The sequence below is a fragment of the Centruroides vittatus genome, unplaced genomic scaffold, assembly GCF_030686945.1.
Source record: "Centruroides vittatus isolate TY-2023 unplaced genomic scaffold, ASM3068694v2 contig_221, whole genome shotgun sequence".
NCBI lineage: Eukaryota > Metazoa > Arthropoda > Arachnida > Scorpiones > Buthidae > Centruroides > Centruroides vittatus.
Genome location: NW_027121377.1, coordinates 1,704,280 through 1,722,373, shown reverse-complemented (window position 1 = coordinate 1,722,373; position 18,094 = coordinate 1,704,280). Strand labels below are relative to the sequence as shown.

General features: G+C 31.5%; 1 long non-coding RNA gene across 1 annotated transcript; it reads right to left on the bottom strand.

Moving 5' to 3' along the window:
- Nucleotides 1-15,475: 15,475 nt before the first annotated feature.
- LOC136970915 (uncharacterized) lies at nt 15,476-17,109 on the bottom strand. Its single transcript, XR_010880058.1, has 3 exons — nt 16,799-17,109; nt 16,651-16,723; nt 15,476-15,520 (listed from the first exon to the last, which is right to left on the bottom strand). It is a non-coding gene; the product is annotated as an uncharacterized lncRNA (long non-coding RNA).
- Nucleotides 17,110-18,094: the final 985 nt, after the last annotated feature.

Genomic DNA, 18,094 nt, shown 5'->3' with positions numbered 1-18,094 from the left:
TCGTCAGGGCCATGCGTTTACCATTAGCAATGAACGAAGATAAACTTCAAATACATATAAAAGTAAATTAAAGTATGGTTATATTAAATGCCAGGAATGCGAATGGACTGGCTTTCGCGTGGAGATTCTACTAAAAATAAAAATAAAAATATAAAAATTCTTAGTTTGCACCTGCTCTTATAGTTAGATGCATTTTTCGTGTATTTTTTAATTTTTATTTAAATTTATTTATTTTATTACATTATTTATGTTGTTATTGTTCTAGTTTACTTATATATTATATTTTATTTTCTTATTACTTATTTGCTAAGGTATCTAAAATTTTCGTTTTAAATTTACATGTAAAATGCTCGAACATTCTGTTTTTAAAATGTTTCAATTGTCTGTTTTCAACCTGACGATGGCCTGTGGAATAGGTCGAAAACGTTTGTTTTCAATAAACTTTCTTGGCTAAGATAAAGGTGTTTGTTTATTGTTTAAAATGTTAAATTTTTTAGAATACGTTTGAATTCAGTTACATTTGAAGATGGTCTATTGTATTAACTTTTTGTTTAATAATTATTTTTCTGTAACAGTGTGTTTATTGGAGTTCATTAACTATTTAAAAAGCTCAGTTCGATATTTGATTGATGATGAATGTGACGTTTTGTAAGCTTCTTTCGATTTGAATTTCAGAGATGATTCACAAACCTTAAAAACTGTGAATGAAATTACATCGCTTTTTGCGAGATTTACATGTTTTCAACAGCTAGAAGATGTATGTGCAGATATTGTGAAGAGAAGTAGAAAAAATATGATTTTAAATTTTCCCTAATAAAACGACATTCTCAGGACTTTATAGAGAACTTGTTCTGTATTGCTCGAGTCATAACAATTCGTAGTAACAATTATACTCAAGTGTTTTTCTTTTTACACGTAAGATACGTTCCAGAAAAAATCGTGCAAAAAATACGTTTCTTATAGTATAATGAGAGATATGTCTCTTATTAAAAAACCTTGTAAAATGAAATCTTTTTCTTTTATGTCGCATGTCCGATCTCCTGACGTTGGCAAACATCTCGTGGCAGATTGCCCTCGTTTCAGCCTTACGAAATAGTTCCTCTGCAGTTTATGTACTATTCAAGTCCAGGATGTCTTTGAGCCAAGATTTTCGTCTTCTGCCAACTCCGCGTTTGCTTTCGACTTTATTTTTTAGTATTGTCTGCAGAATTTGTTATTCGTTCTCGTGAAAACGCGCTGAAGATAGGCAATCTTAGAGCATTTAATTGTCGTCACTAATTCCGTAGTAGTGCTGGCTATCTGTAGGATTGAATTGTTGATTTTTTCTCTATCCAAAAGATTTGTAAGATTGTTTTAAGTGTCCATCTTTCAAATGCTGCAAGTCGGTTTAAAGTATTAAATTTGGACTCTTAAATTTAATACTAGAAATCAACTTGCAGCATTTAAGTTTCCAAATTTAAGGATGGTGAAATGTCACCAAATGTAACATCATACCATCCTTACACGTTGCTTAAGGTTTAGATTACCTTTTCAGAAATAGGATTACATATTGGTAAATATGGCACGAGCAGTTTCTATTTTGCATTTTACTTCTTTATTGAGATCTACCTCCTCAGTGATAAGGCTTCCAAAATATTTGAACAGCGACACTGTCCCTATTTACTGGCCATTCACGTAATGAGTTGTGTTTACATGTTTTTTCTGGCTAAAAATAATAAATTTGGTTTCTGGTATGTTAGTAGTTAAACTTGCTCTGTTCCCAGATTTACTGATATTGTATAATAAGGGTTGAAGTTTTCTAGTGTCGTCCGCAGTAATGACAGTGTCGTCCACATACCTGATGGTGTTAATAAAAATGCTATTAATCTTGATATTTAATTCTAACCCCGTCCGTACCTGTTTTCGAAAATACAATAAGAATAAAGATCAAATAGGAGAAGCGAGATGATGCAACACTGGCGTACTCCTCTCTGTATTTCTAATTCTGATTATACCATCCCTCCAATTGTAACCTGCGTTTTTTGCTGCCAGTACAGATTTCTTATCTGTCTGACATTTTTTACCGTCTTTTCCAAACTGTTTTATCATGTGTATTAGTTTGCCATAGTTAACCTTGTTGAAAGCATTTTTATAGTCAATAAAGCATCTTTCATTTTTGATGTATGAATTTTTGTAGTATAACATCAATCCCGAAGAGTGCTTCTTGTGTTCCAAGTTCTTTTCAGAAGCCAAACTGTGTGGTATGCATGTGTTATACCACATTATTACATTACATTACTTATGTTGTTATTGTTCTAGTTTACGTATATATTTTATTATATTTTCTTACTATTTATTTGCTAAGGTATCTAAAATTTTCGTTTTAAATTTACATGTAAAATGCTCGAACATTCTGTTTTTAAAATGTTTCAATTGTCTGTTTTCAACCTGACGATGGCCTATGGAATAGGTCGAAAGAGTTTGTTTTCAATAAACTTTTTTGGCTGAGATAAAGGTATTTGTTTATTGTTTAAAATGTTAAATTTTTTAGTAACATAGGAAGGTTTTCAGTATATGGCTCATGATACTAATTAAGCGAAATTCATTGCACTTTTTCGAATGATGTTGATAGGAAGTGCTACAAAAGTTGACTTTAACCAGTCTTCTGGGATTTCGCCTATATAAATCTTGTTGAACAGGTTTATCTGAAAATCTATGTTGTGTTCATTGATAGATGTCCATTTTTACATGTGTTCTGGTATCATTAAATAGGCCGGCGTTTCTCAAAGTGGGCGATAATGCCCCCTTGTGGGCGGTGAGTAAATCTAGGGGGCGCTGGAGGCAGGGTACTGAACGGTGATCAAAGGTAAAAGTTCCCTTACCTCTGTCAAACAGATAAGAGGAAACATTGCATTTAATGGTTTCCAGATGTCGAGAACAATGTACGGCAAGGGCACAAAGTGTAAGATTCATAGAAAAGTTTTCCTAAGAATTTTTCCAATCCTTTCTCACACGGGGGTCGTTAAGTATAACTTTATGGAACAAAGGGAGCCGTGGATCGAAAAAGTTTGAGAATCACTGAAATAGGCCAATGACTCCTGGTTCTCATGTATTGGTTATTTCTTTTTCATCTAATAAACTTTCGTTGATATCGTTGAGTGATATCATGGGAATTTTTGTATAGTGTCTAACCACTTGTTTGAGTTTTCTGTGCGTATTAAAATCGTCGTGTTGTGGTAATTAGGTTTTTCGTTTCTTCACAACTCTTCAGCTATCCATTTCAATTTAGCTGTCTTGATTTATTTTCTTATTGTGTTTTGTATTTTCCTAAACTTTTGTTTTTGTTTTTGAAGAGTCTTCATTGTTCAATCAGATCTAGTATATCTCCAGCGCTTCTATATTATGCATTTTTTGGATTTAAATATTCTAAACACGTCGTTTGTATGATATCTTTTAGATTATAACGTACAGATATGTTTGTAACACTAATCTTTGAGACGGAATTAACTTTATTATTGGGTCTTTAGAGATACATGCTTATATAGTTTTAAGTTGTAATTCTGCAATATCTAAGTGCCTAGTGAGTGTTTTTTTTATTGATGGTTTTCAGCCTTAATTTTATGTCAGCTAACAATCAGTTATGGTCAGAAGTTATGTCCACATCAGAATATGTTGTCACATATTTATACTGTTCTTGAAGCGTAGATTTATTAATAAGTAGTCAATCGGATTTCTTTTCTGTTCTGTGTCATTTGGTGTATCTACAGGTGACTTCCATATGTGTAAAAATCTGTTTGGCAGCTTAAACCAGACGTTAGAAATTACTATTTTAATATCCTGACAGAGTTCATATAATGTGTCACATCTTTTCGTTATTTTGCCGGGGCCAAATTCTTCCACCAAGTCAGCCTGTCGACATTGTCCGATATTTACATTTAACTACAAAGTCCTCTGCTTGGCCATACAAGACAAAACTGTGCTGCAGTATCCTTTATTAATATCATACTTATGCTCTAATTGTAAATGCTAAATATCTTCTTGTGACCCCAATATAGACATTTTCCTTTCCTAATTGTTGATGTTTAAATAGAATTGAATATACGCTGGCTTTATTTTTTTTAACCATTTCTTTATTATTCCTCAGTATACTATATAAAATAGGAGTGCTTTTCAAACTTATATTGGAGTTTTATTTGTTCTACATTTGTTTCACGGTGTTCTTGATGTTTTTTTTAATAAGTGAACTTGTCGATTTTAAATCGATTCGTTTGGGTTTTTTGCCTCCTTCATTTCTTTTAATTAATCTTTCTGTTGTACTTTTTTATATCACAAGATTAAAGCTGATTGTTTGATTCTACTAATTTACTTGATTATATCTAGTACATTAGAGCAGCGATTCCCTACCCGTGTTACGCGTACTCTTGGGGTAAGCGATAGGTTGTTTAGGACTACAGAAAAAAGTTAGTTATTATGGCAGAGAAAATTGATGTATTATGTATAACGAATTAACAGTATTAAAAAATTATTAAGTAATAATTGTTCACAAACTGTATTATACATGTCAAAATGCAAAAATAGAAATAAAAACATGCTGCCGATTGTACAATGCAACAGCTGAATAAATGTTGCACAATCGGTCAATGGTAGTGGGGACACAATTATGCGTGATTAGTGATTATGCTACGGACGTTTGATGGTAGGGTATGTTACCGTATAATTATTATTATCTTTCATTAATATCCTTACGTGTTGTTTGAAAAAGTGCTTTTTTGTTTATAAAAAGTATTTTTTATTGTTAGCAAAGTAAAGGACAGTTAGTTTCTCTAGATTTTCTGTATAAGCGGTAATTTTTTTCCATTATTTATTCAGCCGTTTTATTAATTTTTTATTGAAGAGACATAGTCTCTTCAATAAAAAATTATATGTCTCGTTTATAAAATCGTACTGCCTGCTGTGTTACCAGGTTAGAGGTATGAAGGAGTACATGTCAGAAGTTGCAATTTGGCACAGAGTATTAGGTGCCCAAATCATGCGCGCATAAAAAAAACCACACTTGTACATACTCAGGGGACCGAGAACCGAGTCAAAATAAAATTCAAAATAGCGACACTCTCTACAAATAGGCAATGCGAGATTTGCGCATGCGTTGCTCGTTGAGAGGTTGGAAATCACATGGGGATACGCTAATGAAAAAAGGTTGGGAACCGCTGCATTAGAGCAATACGAATACGCTTTTCAAATGAGTGCCAGAAAACTACACAGTATCCGTAGGGATCGTTTGAGTTAGTTGAAATGTATCGTGAACTAAGTGTTGGTTTTTTGTAGATACCCGTTGTACACAATATCCTTTCAATTGAATGTCTAAATCAAGAACATATATCTGTTCGTGACTTTTTCGTTTCAGTATAAGTTTTAATTTATCATTGATGCGATTGTTAATTACCTGTACAAACTGTATTTTCTTGCTGGTTTTTCAAATAATTCATGCATCGTCCAAATGTCTTTTGTAAAAAATACAATATCCATCTCGAATCTATTAATAATGTGCTTCTTTAAGATGCGTAGGATTAAGTAATGATTTGCGTTGACAATCGTTGAGAAAGTTTATGATGTGAAATACAGTCAAACCTGTTTTTATGCGGGGGATAGGGACCGCATTAAAAAAAACGCATTAAAAAAATCTCACGAAACTTCACGAATGGCTGTAAATAATAGTTTTCGCAACACAATTAAAAATATAATTTTTTTATGCGGTCAACAGGGACCGCATAAAAAAAGTCTTACAGAAAATAACTCAAAACCGTACGAAATAGAATTTATTGACAACAGATGTCAGCACTTGACTGCATCGTCTGGTCTATCGTCTGTTTTACATATTTTTGTCCAGGTGGTGTTTTGTTGACTTAAAAAGTAAATTATTTCATATTTCGCATATTCATGCAATAATATTACTATAATAAGTGCATTTATGCTATAATAAGTTTATTTAGCTATAATAAGTCAACGTAAGACATGACGAATCGCAAGAGACTAGTCGCCAACTATACCGCACAAATTAAAAATTCGCATTAAAAAAATCGCACAAATAAAAATCGCACATAAAAAGAGCGCATAAAAACAGGTTTGACTGTATTTGAAACAAAAAAAAAATAAAAAGATTCAAAAATTATATAAACTTGATTACTCGAGAGAAATACAACTAGGATTCCACATTCTTTTTCATTAATGCATTATGTAGATATTTGTGCGTAACTTATTAATATAATAAAGTTTCCATATCATACGATAACATGGTAAACAAACTTTCGTTAATTACACAAAAATATATAATACGTAAATTGATTGAATACTTTTCAGGCACCAGATTTTTAGAAATATTTTTTGGAAAATTTCTAAGAATTCAAGATGATATATATTTTTTAAAACATTGCATACTAAATATAAGAACTCTGATGCCATAGGCATTTTTAATTATAAGAATTTATAGTTTTTGATATTTAAAAAATTGTAATTTATAATATCTAATAAATATTATACAAATATGCCAGAATCTGAAACTAAAGTAAATAAAGGTATCACGATTGAAACAACTCTCAGATAACAATTTATGACTTTTTTCAGTAAATATTTACTCAATAAAAAATTAAATATGTATTAATTTTACACATTTATTGATTATTTTGTACTTCTAATTTGATCCCCAGAATATCGTCATTGAGTTGTACTGTACTTTTTATTTAATATCCATAACTTTTACTATTTATTTTCGTTTTTTAAAAAGTATAATTTAACAAAATGAACTTTCTGAAAATTTCGAAATTTGAGTTTTTATTCGAAACCTTTAAACACGCGAAAATGAAATCTTATATGTTTCTTAGCATTTAGATATATAAGACATATTTTGAAAATAAGTTTTACAAAATATTCATTTCCAAACACATAAAAACGAATTGAATTGCGTATAATTTTTTAAATTAAATATATTGCCTTTACCTTATCCTATAAAATCAATATATTAACAATTTATATCAGATTTAATAGAATTTTCAGTACTTACTTTCATTGGAAGAGATGCAGTTGAAACTCATAAAAAATGAGAAAAACAAGAGAATAAATTTCATTTCTGAGTGTTTATAGCTAATTATATTTCTGTTGGGAACCACTGCATTAGAGCAATGGTATGTAAGTGTTAAACATTTCGTACGTTGTTTACTTTGTCGTTACGGAAACAGTACGTATGTTCAAAGTACTTTTCTCTCACAATAAAATTTGTCCAAACATACATGTCTCTACGGTAACATTATTCCGAATCTGGCTTATTGATTAAAGTGTATTTTCAAATATTATCTAACGTTTTTTTCTGTATCGGTTTGTTTTATAAGTTACATTGGAAAATCTTCGTAAAAATTTTGCGATAGATATATTCTGACAAAAAGGTTGCATTGTCTTTAATTATAAATTTGGTTTAAAATATTAATTAGTAAATATTTATAAATGATAAACGATTGCTAATTTTAAAATGTTACTGCTATTTCGTAAATAATACATCTTATCAGTAATTTCCAAATATATAATTGAAAAGTAATAAACCGCATTAAAAACTTATAATTAAATTTAGTTTCAGCAAAAATTTTTTTTCAACTAAATAAGACTTTCAATTTATGAAGTTTAAATTTGATAAATTTAGTTTTGTTTATTTCACATTGAATTTTTATGCAACACAATTAATAAAATAATTGAATTGATTAATTGAAAAAACATTTCATGCAATGTTTCATTAAAGTATTTTTTTCATGGAAATCACAATTCAAATTTTTAATTCGTGAAAAATATATTTAGATTGTATGAGAGTATCAAACACAAGGTCGTGTTATTAATCAATCACGTGGCTTTTTTCCATTTTTATTTAATTGACGGAAAAGAAGCCAGGTGATTGATTAATAACACGTCCTTGTGTTCAATACTCTCAAAAATTTAATACAACACAGTTTCAAAATAACAAATATTTAGATTGTACGTGCATAGCAAAATGTAGGTCAAGTACACTTTAGTTTATAGATACAATACACAATAGATACACACACAATAGATACAATACACAATAGATACAATACACAGCAAAAATATTTTCGTTGTGTATTGTATCTATTGTGTATTTTCTCTGTGTATTGTTATTTCCGTATATTAAAGGTATTTATGAAAAATACAATAAGTTTTTTAGTCAAGCATTAATTAGTTTGGCTTCATCCCAAAACAACAGGTTATCAAATTTGATGATTATAAGAAGCACCAAAAAGGATTTATCAGAGAAAGCAGGTGTCGTTTATCGGAAAACTAGGGTTGTTACATGTGTATTTTACACTTGTAACAACCCTAGTTTTCCGATCAATACTAATAAATTAAAAATTATCTTTAGGGAAAAAAACAATGTAAAACGGAGGGTGAAAGAACATTTCGCTATAGTAATGCAGAACAACAACGTAAATCTAAATACAGGAATGTTAACAGCGGAATACTGGGAATTTTTTGTAAACTAAATAAGTGGTTCTTCGTAATATGTTATTGTCAGAGCATGAACTGTGTACGATTAGCCCCACTGAAGAGGCCTTTCATAGGCGAAATGCATTTGGGGAGAATAAGCTCCCCAAATGCATTTCGCCTATGAAAGGCCTCTTAATTAATTAATCTTATTAATTAATCTCTTATTAATTAATGCCTCTTATTAATGTAAGTAAAAAGTCTTTTCTCTGCAAATTGATTTCCTCTTTTTTACCTCTTACCTTTAATCTTTTTTATTCATTATTGATATAATGTTTTAGAAACTTTTCGAAGTTATAGAACATCCATAAGTCAGAAGTGAAAGAAAATTATAATTTTATCGTGTATTTTACATTTATGTAAGAAGAATAGAAATAAGTCTGAGTCCATCGTTTTTTTACAATTATTTTGGAAAATATTTTCCTTTCTAATTTTTTGGGAGTGCTCATTTTTAAGTTTAGTAAAACTAGGCAAACGAATTATCATATTCTATATGATGACTTGTAAATTCATGATATAAATTCTATTTGTGTTATTATATAAAAACAAATGTATAATTTTCAATACTTTACGATATCTACTTTATTTTGATATATTTGTTATAAGTTGTTTGTTCCAATGAAATGAAAGAAGGTCGAATTCTTTGATTGCAAAGAATACAAAGTAAATCAGATATTCGAATTACAAAAAAAAAAAAATTAAATGAAATACATTGCTAATTACGCTCACAATTGTCTTTTATAGCATACGTCATTATTTATTAATATTGTAAGACTGACAATTTTAAAGAAATTAAACTACTTTAAAATTATTCTGGCATCTGTTACTTTCCCGGCTCTGTTATATAACAGAGAGAGAATGTGGCTATTAGTCAAAAAATGATCCTTACCTGATTTTACATCTTTAGATTTGGGGAAACTCAGAACGTCGAAAAGTGTAAAAAATTCTGGTATTTTCTCTGTAAATATAAATGTTTGTGTGTGTGTAAGGTTGGCAATTTTGTTCATTCTCTTCTCTTTAAAGCTTAAATATAATAGTTTACATACTTTGCAGAGTGATAATGAAAACAAATTGACAAAACTTCATATTAAAGAGATTACGTTTGCCAGGTGTGTAAGCTAATTTGGAGCTAATTTGAAAAATGGATACTTGAAGACCAATACCAATACCGATATTTGTATCGATAATTTATGGTATCGGAATTCCCTACACATAGTTCGATGCTTATTCAAACTTAATCATTTCCATAATTTTGTCACTTCTACCGTTTCTGAAAATTGCACGTGGCTATTCGCATTTATTCGCGGTGTTACGATTACGCTTTTGTGGAGTGTACATTTGTTTTTCTTGTTCTTTCATATCTGAATGAAGTGCATTTTATATTAACACTTCTGCTTGCAGGTAGATGGAAAACAATAATGCCGTTACAGCAGTTCATACGATTGAATAATAATTTTTTAATGAAGTGATTAAGTCATCGGCAGTCTGCTTGACATGTACTGTACCTGTCCTGAAATACATTGTTTTCTAAAAGCCACATTTACCTTTTTATCAATAACTTACAGTTCCTTTATTTCTGACTCTATAGGCATAGTTTCTAATATCACTATTACTTGAAATGTATTAATGATATTACAAACTATGCGATATAAATGAAAATATACAAATTATTTGCCAGATTATTTCGATTTTTATTTTTATTTACAGAGAAATAATTTAATTCTTTTATAGAGCCATAAAAGTAATCAGTGTAAACGCAAACAAAAAAAAAAAAAATCAATTTAAGACTAAAGTACAAACTTTCATTTCTATGCCAGTGTATGAAATTGCTGTTTTTAATATGTTATAAAGTCTGATAACGTGTATTTTTCGTATTTATTTTTTCAATTTTATACACTTTCAGAAATGAATTAAGCACGCCGTAACATACAGAATTGATTAATGAAATAAAAAAATCCATGATATTAAAGACAAAATAATATTAGATAAAGCAAAAAAATAATAAAAAAGTGTATCAATTACATGACAATAAAAATCATATTAGTATGCATATAAAATAGTTAACTGATTTTAAATATTATTCTAAATCTCAACAAAGCTATTATGATTAGTACATAAAATTTAGATAAATTTATTATACTTAAAGATATCATTGATTTATATTGGTCAAAGTATTTTCTGCATAACGGAAATCTGAAATGAAATGGGTATAAAGTAATATTACATTGTACTTCAAATTTGATATTAAACACAATATTGTTTGTAATTTTCGTAATTTAAAGAAACAATTAATCACCTATACAAATAATTGATAAATAAAATCTGAATAGTTATTTGTACCGTGTATTAATATACTTCTGTGTATAAATTGAAGAAACTCTGTATAAATAATTTTGTTAATTATGTTAATACGTTATAGTGTAATCAATAAGAAACAAACAAATAATAACAGAATGTGAAAAGCTTAAAGTCGTTTCATAAATTGTTTTACCAAATTAATAAAAAACGAAATTAGCTTTTACTTGCGTATTTCTTATAACTTTGGTTATAAGAGAACCAAAATTTAATCAGAATTTTGGTAAAATTAATTTCGATTATTTCTTTGATACAAAATTCTGTGACAAAAAATTTGAAACATTTCTACTTAAATAAAAATATCCGCAAAGAAATTACAATTGATTTCTCTGCAATATTTTATTAAATAAGGCTTAGAAATGATATTCACATTGAAAACGCAATTTCGCTTTCAGAAATAAAAAAATGTTTTCGAACAACGAAATATAATCAAATACTGAATCTCAAATAACAATTTTATTAATATGGTTTTTTCATTATGCCTGATTATATTTATATCATCTCAACACATTTTAACATCTCTTGTGTTTGTTGTCTAAAATTTCATTACAGGGAGGTTTCATTATTAAGAGGAAAATATACTACTAAATTTTGAAGATAATTGATTCAAGGTAGAGAGATAGTGGGTCATGTGTATATGCGGTATGGTTAATCTTAATGATGATCTTAGTGATGAATTTCGGGGGCGCTTGCGGCGTTCGTCAGTGTTGGTGAATTTTTGAGTGAGCTGTCAATAATAGATAACGCTTTGGATATGATTTTTTTTACAAATTGTGTGCTTCTTTACTTCAGTTTTACTGAATTTTTTGATATATATTTATTACTATGTGCTTTATTATTAATTGGAGGCATTGAGCATAACCCTGGCCCGATGTCTCGCACTCCTCCTTTCTCCCCTCCTTTAAAGTCGTCCATATCGTCTGTTGGTAAACGACAAAGATCTCCTAGTGAACGAACTCTAAAATCTCAACGACTCGAATTTTTTTTTTCTCCTCTAGATTCGTCTTGGTAGACGAAACTAATGTACTTCAAAATTCATTTTCTTTTTTGGAGGAGAAATTTGATACGATTTTGACTAAACTATAAGATTTAGCTACTAAATTCGAATAGCTGGCAAATTTGTATAAAGACCTTAAACAGGGTCTTCTTAATGTGGAGAAGAAGGTAGAAGAATTTTCTAACTTTTGTCTCTCCTACTGCTCCGACTTCCTATTTTTTATATCTCTTAGATTCATCGTCTAATGAACGTCATAGAAAAAATAATATTGTTATCGCCAGTTAGAGGGAAATTCGCCTGAAGTTCTGCCTTTGGCTTCCGATATTCTGTCATCTGTTAAAAGTCCCAATGACGACTCTATTTTGATCAAAGATCTTAAAATAGTTTCAAAAATTAATTTGTTGTGGCTGAACTCGACGTTGTCTCCGATAAAAAAAAAATTATTTATAGAAATGTACATAACATCCGAATGAGGGAAAAGTGTTTTCGGGTAAAGTTTTTTGACAACTTACATTGGAGATCAAGAATTAGATGAAGAAATCGTGTTTCTTTTTATCGAGAGGCTAAAGCTTAGTTCACACTGAGCGCGATTCGCTGGCGAAAGCGAAAAACAGAGCGAATAACACGTCAGACATGACGTCGTTTCCGACGTATTTTACCGATCGCTTCGAGTTCAAAATTGTCGAACTTTTTCGCTAGCGAAAAAATTCCGTCACCAATCAGATTCCCTGTAGTTGTCACGTGGTTCTTGTTGTGTTCAAGATTGTAACGGACACTTGGTACATGTGCTTCTTCGAGTGGCTAGTAGCGCAAAGCTATTTTTCGTGGGATTATGACTAAACACCCCTAAGGCAGAAGACCCCTAACCGCGGCAACGGAAGTCGTTGTGATAGTAATCCTGCGCGGTAGAAGAGGAACCGTAAGTTCAGACACTTTGTGAGTTAGTCCCTGGTTTTAGGACGTTGATGAGTGCGGGGCAAGAACAAACATATGCCCCAGAATAGATTCGAACCTTGGGGTACGGACTCTCGAGTATCGACAACCCTGAACTTGTGCTTGGCTAAGATTCCCGTTAGCCGTAACAAATTGGAGCCACCAGTGAGGACAGAGGTTCATCAAATCTAAAGAAAAAGAAAAGAAACCACAAAGAAACGATAGCAAAGTTCAACTTAAAAGAAAGATAAAACGGTAAGTTCATTGTTTCTTTGTCTCATACATAAGGTCTGGCGATAATTGAGTTTTGCGACCAGGGATTATTGTATATAATCATAAAATAAGTTACATTTTGGGTAACTTAATATTAAATTGTAACGGGAATTATTGTACCTAACCAAAATGCCGAAAAAGTTGGCCATGAAAGACAAAATTAATATTTTAGAGAAGAGAATTATTTCTAAAGATAACGAAATTATGCAAATAAAATCAGTTATTCGTGAATTACAAGAGAAAATTAAAAATTTTGAGAAAAAAGAAAAAAATAGATCCAGGAACATCGAAAACTCGGGAATGGAACGAGAACCTTCTCCTACTGTTCTAGAGGATGATAGGAAGTCGGACGTTTCGTCTGTTTCACCTATTAACATGATGATTAACTTAATAAACCAAATTAGAGAGGAATTCGAAACTAGATTTAATAAACTTGAGAATACGTTTGTAAATGCGAAATGTGCTGACTCAAATCCTTCGATCAGTCCTACACTTCCAAAAGGTCTTACCATTCCACAAAAGTTAATATCTTGGCTTGCTTTTGATCCACAAAATATAAATATTTGGCAGGAAAAGCTGCAAGGAATAAAAGAATGTTTCGAATTAGACGATACAACATTTATCTCAACACTAAAGCTACAATCAGATATATATTTGGTAAAAAGAATTAGGCTAGAAGAGGCAAAAGGGTATGAATTGACCTGGACTAGGTTGAAGGCACAAATAAAGAAATGGTATGAAACAGATTCCACTGTAAAGAAGACAATTAAAATGTATGATAGAGTTCTAGGAAAATTAGATCAGCATTTTCTTATTTTTTAGATAAATTAGAATTAATTAATTTTTTAAATCATGAATATTCGGAAATAGAAAAAATCGAACTATTAAACAATGGTCTGCAAAAGGAAAAAAGAATGTCTATTGCAAATAAAACATTCCATACCTTAGATGATTATACCAATGCCATTATGGAATTAGACTCGATAACAAAGAGAAAGCGTGAAAAATACTACAAAAGTTTCAGTGTAGGCGAATGTTCAAATAGTCCTAATGGGATTTCAAGGTCGCCTAAAGCCCGCCACACACGTTCAGGAAATCCTTTGAGGAATAACTGTGCAGGCCTGGCCTTGAGGAAATTCAGAATTTCCTGTCACCCACATACGAGGAGGATAATCTCTCAGTTAAATTGTTTTATTGCCCTGTAAACAAAAGCTTTCTCCCCGATTTTAAAAGTCGGTGTTGTCATTTTATTGCATTTAGAAGTGTTCGATTCGTGGAAACAGTGCACGTGTTCAAATCAAACTGCCACTTTGTATTCTTTCAATTTGTCGTTCGACATCCGTTTGGTTTCTCCTGTATAAATCTTTTTTACATTATCGCAAGTACAATTTAATCTCTCAGTTCGTCAGTCGGCCATGGCATCTGATGACGACGTACTGGCTATTCTTGGGTGCTTATTGGCAACGAATTCTATTAAAACTCGCAAGAAAAAACATGTGCGTAGGAGTCTATGGTGTAAAGAGTGGCTTAAAAAAAGAGGATCGTATTCTCATGTGAACCTGATCTCAGAATTGAAGTTAGTACCTAAAGATTGGCACAACTATTTAAGAATGGACGAAGAAACGTATTTAAATCTATTATCATTGGTTACACCAATTATAAAAAAACAAGATACTGTAATGCGAGCAGCAATTTCACCACACGAGAGGCTCACGGCGACCTTAAGATATTTGGCAACTGGCAGAAGTTTTGAAGATCTCAAATTTTCAACAGTAATATCACCTCAAGCTCTTGGCTACATCATACCTGAAACATGTGAAGCTATTTACAAAGTCCTTCATAAAGATTATTTAAAGGTAAGAACAAACTTTTCTTTTTAATAGATATTTATTATCATAACGTACAAAAATGCCAAATTACACATTAACATATACAAATTACATATATTAATTATTAATTAAGGTTATCATGATGAATTTGGACGGAAGTGCTGGAAGGGGGACGACTAGTAATACCGAAACCGGTAGAAATTGGTGGATGATAACGAAAAAATTGATGTGGCAAGTGTTGCTGTTCATACACCAATTTATGCGATAAACTTAAAGTTCCCAACTCCGCTTGAAATAAAGTTTCGTTTATTAACTTTTCGGCAATCAGCATTTGTTGCTTTGGGAGTTCACGCAATTTGATTGCAACATTCTTGCCGAAAATATCGAAACGATCATCTTGAACGTGTGGTTTGTTAAAATGATCTTTCACGGTTAATAAAACTTCGTTCGTCAACGATTCTTGGTCTACTCGACTTCGTTTAGGGGGACGGCTGCGTCGCGTCTGTACTGGTGTACTATCCGAAAGTTCTATTAAATCCTGTGTTGCGATTATTGATGGAGTAATAATATCGTCGCTGCTATGATTCTCCTCCGTTGTATTATCCATAGCGTTATCCTAAAATAACAATTTTATTAATGTAGTAAAGGAAATTGATTATCTTTTAACACGGTTCGTCACACAAAATTAAAAACAGTCAGATATTTATTTATTTATTTATATTTTTTTGCTTTTTAGTTTCCACGAACAGAAAGAGAATGGATGGATATAGCGAAACTTTTTGAAGAAAAATGGAATTTCCCGCATTGCCTTGGAGCAATGGATGGAAAGCATATCAACATTATTCCTCCAAGTGGAAGTGGATCAGAATTTTATAATTACAAAGGAAGACACAGCATGGTTTTATTGGCTATTGTGGATGCGAAATATCAATTCATCATGTGTGATTTTGGTACCAATGGTAGAGTTTCAGACGGAGGTGTTCTAAAAAACACCAAGCTTTTTGAAAAACTTGAAAACAATAAGTTAAATATTCCTGTTGAAAGTAAAGTCAGAAACAGTAGTAGAAGTATGCCCTACGTATTTGTAGTTGACGATGCCTTTCCTTTGAGGGTAGATATGATGAAACCGTTTAGACAAGGAAATCTAATTTCCAAAGATAGAAAAATATATAATTATCGCGTATCACGAGCAAGACGCATTGTCGAGAATGCGTTTGGTATCTTGGCATCGAGGTTTCGAATATTTCATACGGCAATTAATTTACAACCTCGTAAAATCGAATCAATTGTGATGGCTACTTGTGTTTTGCACAACTTTTTAATGAAATCGGTGCCAAGTTTTTATTCTCCTCCAGAATGTTTTGATCACGAAAATACTGATGTCGGAACTACTATTTTAGGTTATAACACAGACGACTCAAAAATGACGCAACTGGCTCGAAAAAATCCAGGAAACACAAGTTTTTTAGCAAAAAAAGTGAGAGAAGACTTTATGGATTACTTTGTAAATGAAGGCCAAATTCCGTGGCAATTGAACTTCATTTAAACATTATCAACGTTGTAATTGTAACCAAATATTGTATTGCCATTAAAATAATAAAAATTTTGTACTTTTAACTCAGCATATATACTTAAATGAACAATGACATATTAATTTATTTAACAATATTTATATTTCAATTTTTTTCTTATGACACAAAAGACACAAATATAAGTATTATATTAAAAAAACAAATTTTACAATACCCCAATGTCGATATCATCGTCACTATCTATGTTGGAGCGACTGCTTCGAGGCGTATCTTGGTCATCTAAAAACCTAATTTAAAATACAAACAACTAAATAAATTGCTTAATTTTTCGTCGTATTTTATTGTTAAAAATTTAAGCTTACCTTAATAATTCGAAGTACCACAACTTTGGTTTGTATATATCTTCAGTTCCTGCTCCTGATTTAATTGACGCTTTAATTTTTTTTAATTTCTTTTCTGTATGCGCTTCTGATGTTGTTTATTTTTTTTACAACGCTTTCTTTATTAGCGTTTGGCTCTATTTCTTTTAGTTTTTCAATTAAACGTAAATAAGCAGCTTCTTTCTTGCTTCTATCGTGGTACTCTTTATTTTTTACATGCCAAAGGCATGGTTCGCTCTCGTAAATTTTTAAAAATTCCTCCAAAAATTCACGGGACATTGTTCTCACTACTCAGCGGCCTCACAACTGAACGACACGACTCCACACACGTTCCGGTCGGCCTGCGCAGTCCAAAACTGTGCAGGAAAATCAAATGGTTTTTCGTTTCTACTTCGGTGGACTGTACAGGCCGCCGAAACTGTACAGTTTTCCCCCACACACATTCAGGAATTCCTCAAGGTCAGGCCTGCACAGACAGGAGAAACCAAACGGATGTCGAACGACAAATTGAAAGAATACAAAGTGGCAGTTTGATTTGAACACGTGCACTGTTTCCACGAATCGAACACTTCTAAATGCAATAAAATGACAACACCGACTTTTAAAATCGGGGAGAAAGCTTTTGTTTACAGGGCAATAAAACAATTTAACTGAGAGATTATCCTCCTCGTATGTGGGTGACAGGAAATTCTGAATTTCCTCAAGGCCAGGCCTGCACAGTTATTCCTCAAAGGATTTCCTGAACGTGTGTGGCGCCTTAAGCCTTACAGCCATTTTTACAAAGAACAATCGAATCGTGAAAATCGTGAATTAATGGACCGTGAAAGAAAAACCGTATACAATAAGCGTTCTAAAACCTTTAGGAGAACTAACAATAGAAACAATGGCGTACAACCAGAACAGGCTATTATTCGAAATCAGACAGTCTCAGAAGAAAGTTCCCACGATATTATTTGTTGGAATAGAGGTCATTATAAGAAAATATATAAATATCCAAAATTTTATGCGTTCGAAAAAATGCGCCAACTCATGGATAAACTCGAAAATTAAAACGAGGAACAAAAAAACTAATGGGTCGGGCTTCCGAGGGAGACCATATTCTCAAGCGGCTAGAATCCCTCCTTATCTTTTAGAGTGTCTCGCAATTTCGAAATCTAAATAACGCACTATTTATTTGAAAATCGAAGGCTCTCCGTTTAGTGCCGTCATTGATACGGCCTAAGAGAAATCATTGATTAGCGGAAAGCTATGTATAGAATTAAGACTAAAAATACGTCC